The sequence below is a fragment of the Lytechinus pictus genome, chromosome 2, assembly GCF_037042905.1.
Source record: "Lytechinus pictus isolate F3 Inbred chromosome 2, Lp3.0, whole genome shotgun sequence".
NCBI classification, from domain to species: domain Eukaryota; kingdom Metazoa; phylum Echinodermata; class Echinoidea; order Temnopleuroida; family Toxopneustidae; genus Lytechinus; species Lytechinus pictus.
The window spans coordinates 20,805,893-20,811,892 of record NC_087246.1 but is presented as its reverse complement, the minus strand read 5'-3'; positions in this window follow the sequence as shown (position 1 = coordinate 20,811,892).

The following is a 6,000-nucleotide window of genomic DNA, read 5'->3' as shown; positions in this document are numbered from 1 at the left end:
CTTGTAAAATCATTTGTTGTCTGTTCATTGAAGGTGTTGTATTTTCTTAATCTTATAAAAGTACATAGGGTCATGAACACATTCTACTGCTACCAAAATCATACCCATGATCTGTGATGTATCTAACCAGTTACCACACACATTGCAACACACCAGTTGCAACATACATTATCATGCATCAGTTATCACACATCTAGTTACCACACACATTTTGGGTAATGACTCTGATGCATGGTATTATGTGTATTATGTACAATATGTGTGGTAACTGGTTAGTGTTTACCACACACCATTTACCACACGAATTACCTCATATTTTACCACACACCAGTTACCACATGCATTACCACACACCAGTTACGTAACTGGTGTGTGGTAGTGTATGTGGTAACGTGTGTGGTAAATCGTGTGTAGTAATGCATGTGGTAACCGGTGTGTGGTAAAATGTGACGTAATTTGTGTGGTAAGGCATGTGGTAAAATATGAGGTAATTTGTGTGGTAAATTATGTGTGGTAACGCGTGTGGTAACCGGTGTGTGGTAAAATGTGAGGTAATTTGTGTGGTAAGGCATGTGGTAAAATATGAGGTAATTCGTGTGGTAAATGATGTGTGGTAACGCGTGTGGTAACTGGTGTGTGGTAAAATGTGAGGTAATTTGTGTGGTAAATGGTGTGTGGTAATGCATGTCGTAACTGGTGTGTGGTAAATGGTGTGGTAAATGTCGTGTGGTAAATGGTATGTGGTAAAAATTGTTACCATAAATTAATCCCTTGTGTGGTAAATGTTACCATATATTAATCCATTCATGTGGTATTCCTGTGGTAATGTTGTGTGGTAAATGTTCCAATTTACCACAGGACAATACCACACGACATTACCACACATTACCACACAATACCACAGGACATAAAGACATAGCATTACCACACAACAATATATGTGGTAATCGTGTGGTACAGTCCTATGGTAATTATATGGTATTACCACAGGACATTTTTGTAAGGGACCCCCAAAATTTTTCCTGGGGGTGCTGCGTGTATTATTTTCCATAGGCAGCACCCCCACGAAATCAGGTTCCCTTTGTATTTTTTATATATGTTATAATGTACATAATTATCACATCCGACAATCGCAAATCATACAACGTCTTTCACATATTCCAATAACATCCCTCCTATAACATGTAACGCGACTCAATCAAGCTCCGGCACGCCGATACAGACGTAGTCGCGCGCGATACGTGATAACCATTATAGTTTACACACTACCATGACTACTCGATAGCAGGGAGGGACAAGGGTGTGGTTGGACTTGAAACTTAGACGGTTTTATGTCGAATCAAGTGTGGGCGAGCCCGACCGCCCGTGTTTTGTATAAAGAATTACAATTCAGACAATAAAAATCAAATTTCAGTCTTTTTCGCCCTGCCCCATATGGCCCTGGGAAGCGGGGGTGCTGGGGGTGAAGCACCCCAAAATGTGGGGGTGCTGCATGTGTTATTTTCCATAGGCAACACCTCCTGGAAATCTAGTGGTAAGTTGATGAATGACAGAAATGTAATGAAAATGAACGATGTTTTGTAGACCCCCACCCCCTTAAGAATTTTCCGACACAGTACTTAAAATAGTGTTTAAATTCACCCTTTTTCAAATCGGAATATCAAATATTTTCTGCTCGTGCTTCGCGCTCGCATTATTGATTTTTATAATAAAAACAAAGTATTTACAACGCCCAGATACTAAAGGGCTAACTCTAAACACGCGCACGCATGTTTATTCAGATACGCAGCTTGTTTTGGGGCTACTCCGGGCTGAAAATATTTATATCAAATACAATTTTATGAAAATCTGATAACAAACAGTTAAGTTATTTAATTCTAAAGTTTAGCAATAGTTTATGAAAATGGTGATATGCATGTCGTCATGAATATTAAATAGGTGGGTTGACATGTGCGGAAATCTCTTCCCAAAGGTAGAGGGACCAGGGCCTGCATGGAAAATTTGACAAGCATAAAAAAAAGAAAAAAAAGTTTTTCACCCAAAATGTAAGGTCATTTAGTCCAAAAGCTATTATTTCGATTGTGAAGTGATGTATTTTTCTCCATGAAAGACCAAAAATAGTAGGGGGGCATTTGATATTGTGTCCCCCTACTATTTTTGGTAGGGGGGACACGTCCCCCTGTCCCCTCTGGGATTTCCGCCCTTGCGGGTTGAAGATATCACATCCCCACTATCCTGTTTCTTGTGTTATTACATGGAATCAAAATTGTTTAATTTTTTCATACCAGTGTGAATGATATGTCTCCCTTATAATGAAATAAGTTGCAGCAAAGAATATCTAATAGACTAAATCAGTTGTCAATTCAACTGTTTTTTGGTTCTTGAAGGGAAAATATCAAATAAACCTAATTTTATATAATAAAATACAAAAGAACAATTGGGGATATGACATCATCAGTTTGCTCACTGAATATTAATGAAGACATGCTTAAAACTGTTTCACCGGAATAATGCTAATCTTTAAAATGCAATAACTTTGATATTCCTTGTCGGATTTTGATCAAATCTTTATTCTTATGTTCGCCTGATTTCTCTTTATCTGTTCAAACCATATTGCATTCAGTGTGGAGTTTCAGATCAGAATATCAAAAATTTTCTGCTCGCGCTTTGCGCTCACATTATTAATGTAAGAATATATCCAATTACCCATCATTTTCTTGATTTTCAAAACATGAATAGAATGTCCCAATTATAGGTCTGAAATCTCAATTTTGTTTCCGCTCGCTCTTTGCGCTCGCATCAATTGTATAGTTATATACCTATCCTGTTCATGATTAGAAAAGTGCTTAAGATGTCCTGTTTTTAGGTCTGAAATCTCATTTTTAATTCCGCTCGCGCTTCGCGCTCGCATCAATTGTATATTTATATACCTATCCTGTTCTTGATTAGAAAAGTGCTTAGAATGTCTCGTTTTTTGGTCTGAAATCTCAATTTTGTTTCCGCTCGCATCTTATCCTGTTCATGATTGCAAAAAGTGCTTAGAATGTCCAGTATTTAGGTCGGAATGTCAATTTTTTCAGCTCGCGCTTCGCGCTCGCATTATTTGATTGGTGATATATGAATCGTCTTAATGAGTAACTGCAAACATTCCTTATAACACTTCCCTTTCGATCAGACCAGAGCGTATATAAAAAATATCTGCTCGCACTGATCACGTTCGCAGTTATTATTTGTTACATACGCATCTTGTTCAGGACCACAAACATTGCTCAAAATATTCAATTTTTCAGGACAAAATACATGAATTAATTTCCCCCCCCAAAAATAGCTCGCGTTTCGATCGCGCTCGACTTATCTCATTATATATGTTCTTTTATAAGAAGAAAGCTAAGAAGTGACTGTCATATATATGTATATATATATATGTGTGTGTGGGGGGGAGGATTGGTTGGTGTGTGTGTGGTGCCCTTAGAGGTGTGTGTGTGTGTGTAATTATGGAAAATTCAATTATTGTGTCCCCCCCACCTTTGAGGAGAGATTTCAGCACCCCCACTGAAAAAATCGTTCCCAGGTCCCTGTTATATAGGCCCTATAATCGATGAAAAGTCATGATCATCACCAGCATGACTATGGTCCAACCATGGTCCCAGCTAGCAAGCTGACGTTGGTTGGGCCAATGCGGGGTGCCGATGTCGGCCACATTCGGCGAATATCGGATTCCATAGACCAATGAAAATTAGAATACTACGTACGTACGTAATAATACTGCGTACGTACGTAATAATACTGCGTACGTACGTAATAATTATCACGTACGTACGTAATAATACTGCGTACGTACGTGATAATACTGCGTACGTACGTAATAATTATCACGTACGTACGTAATAATACTGCGTACGTACGTAATAATACTGCGTACGTACGTAATAATTATCACGTACGTACGTAATAATTATCACGTACGTACGCAATAATACTGCGTACGTACGTAATAATTATCACGTACGTACGTAATAATACTACGTACGTACGTGATAATTTTTTTTTTTTGGTTGTCAAAAATGTCCGGTTTGGGGCTTCGTATTATTCTCATTGAGCTTTAAGCTTTGCCTTTGAGCACATCACATCACATGGCCTGAAATCGAAACCGTCTGGGGTTCTATTATTTCGAAACATCTCAGTACAGGTAATTCTTCCATTTGTTTGAATCTTGGGCTTACCTTTGGAATCCAATGTCAGAATCGATTACAAAATATTCGGGTTTGAATGTGGCTGAATAAAAATGATGGAATTGTCATAATAATATTCTTACAAATACCCCGGGAAATACTTCTGCTGTCTTGCCTTACAACTACAAGCCTTAGCAACATCACAACTCGGTGCACCTGTTTTGTGTATGGAAGCCGCGCCCTTGCCTCGCCTTGTAAAAGCTCCTTGGTCGCACCATGGACCTTAGAGTTTACGTTAGATATATAAAAATCTAGGCCTAGATGCTAGATGTTTAGAGTAGATCTAGATGTAGATCTACATACGATTTTGCGAATATTCAGGTTGGGTGGCATGGCCAGGTGAATACTCCAGAGTGGACTGTAATCCTGTGTCAATATTATGGTTGTTAATCATCATCATCATCTGGTACAGGAAGAAGGCGGTGGCCTGTAAATAATTCCCGGTCACTCCATCTATGGTTTTAACTGTAATTAAAGAATGATTGTGTAAACAACAATGCAACCATGGTAGTTGGTACATACAGTGGGTGATTTGAAGTTCAGTGTTGATCTTTTGGTGAAGCTGTAGGTGTCAACCTTTACACGAAAACACCAAACATAAATGAAAAGTCACTCACTAGTTGTTGAGATGTCAATAATGTGATCTTTATCAGTTATACAAACTCTGAATAAGTTTTGGAGCAAGGGGAAGCAATTCAAATTTCAACACCGGACTTGAAATCATATCACCCAGTGGCGTATCCAGCATTCTGACGTGCAGGTACGTGGTAGAAATTGAAATAGCAAATTTGAAAATAGACTTGATGATCAGCAAGATGCTGATCGATGGGCATGGAAATCTGAATTTGCAATTTTCTTAGATTTTGCTGTATGGGCAATTTTCTAAATACTAGGTGGCTTAATTGTGCCTCTATCTAGATGCACCACTGCAGCTGCAGTGGTAGACTGGACATTTCTGTCTCTGTTAATACCAGTCGTGGTAACGATCTCAAAATTAGTTCGAACAGAATCCAATGAAATTATTGCAAAGTGTTTGTAAAAGATATGTGCCAAATATTATTAATTATTAATTATAGACACCCAGCATAAGAAAATAGAGAGAGAAAAAAATCCAGGTCTAGGATCATTTCCAACAAGCCATCTTTGTATATACACCCGTATGGTTTATGTCATCCTTCTACCAGAGGTTACTTTTGTTTGTATGCATGAATGTATGAAACGTTTCTATCTTGAAGTGGATCACTCAATGAATTCCTCAAGATCATAATACATGTATACTGTTTTATGTCGTGTGTGAGTACAGTGAGTCACTGTACAAAGTGAATGAGAAAACAATTACCCTGACTTATACACTTAAAGTAGCTACATGTACAGGTAGCAAATGTGTTCTAGGGTTTCCTAATTAGAAGTGGACAAATTCCTGCATAAGTAATATGTGTGTAATAGACTTACAACTTACAAGTCAACAGTAATTTCAATGGTGCAGGTTCAAATGCCACTGCTTTCACCACATTGCGGAATGACACACCTGTCATTTCAAAGATGTGGGTTCAAATCCTACTGCTGCAACCACAACATCAAGGATTGGCGCACCAGTCATTTAAATGATGTGGGTTCAAATCCCACTGCTGCCACCACCACATCAAGGAATGACGCACCAGTCATTTCAATGGTGTGGGTTTGAATCCACTGCTGCCACCATCACATTAAGGATTAATTGACACACCAGTCATTTCAACGGTGTGGGTTCAAATCCCACTGCTGCCAA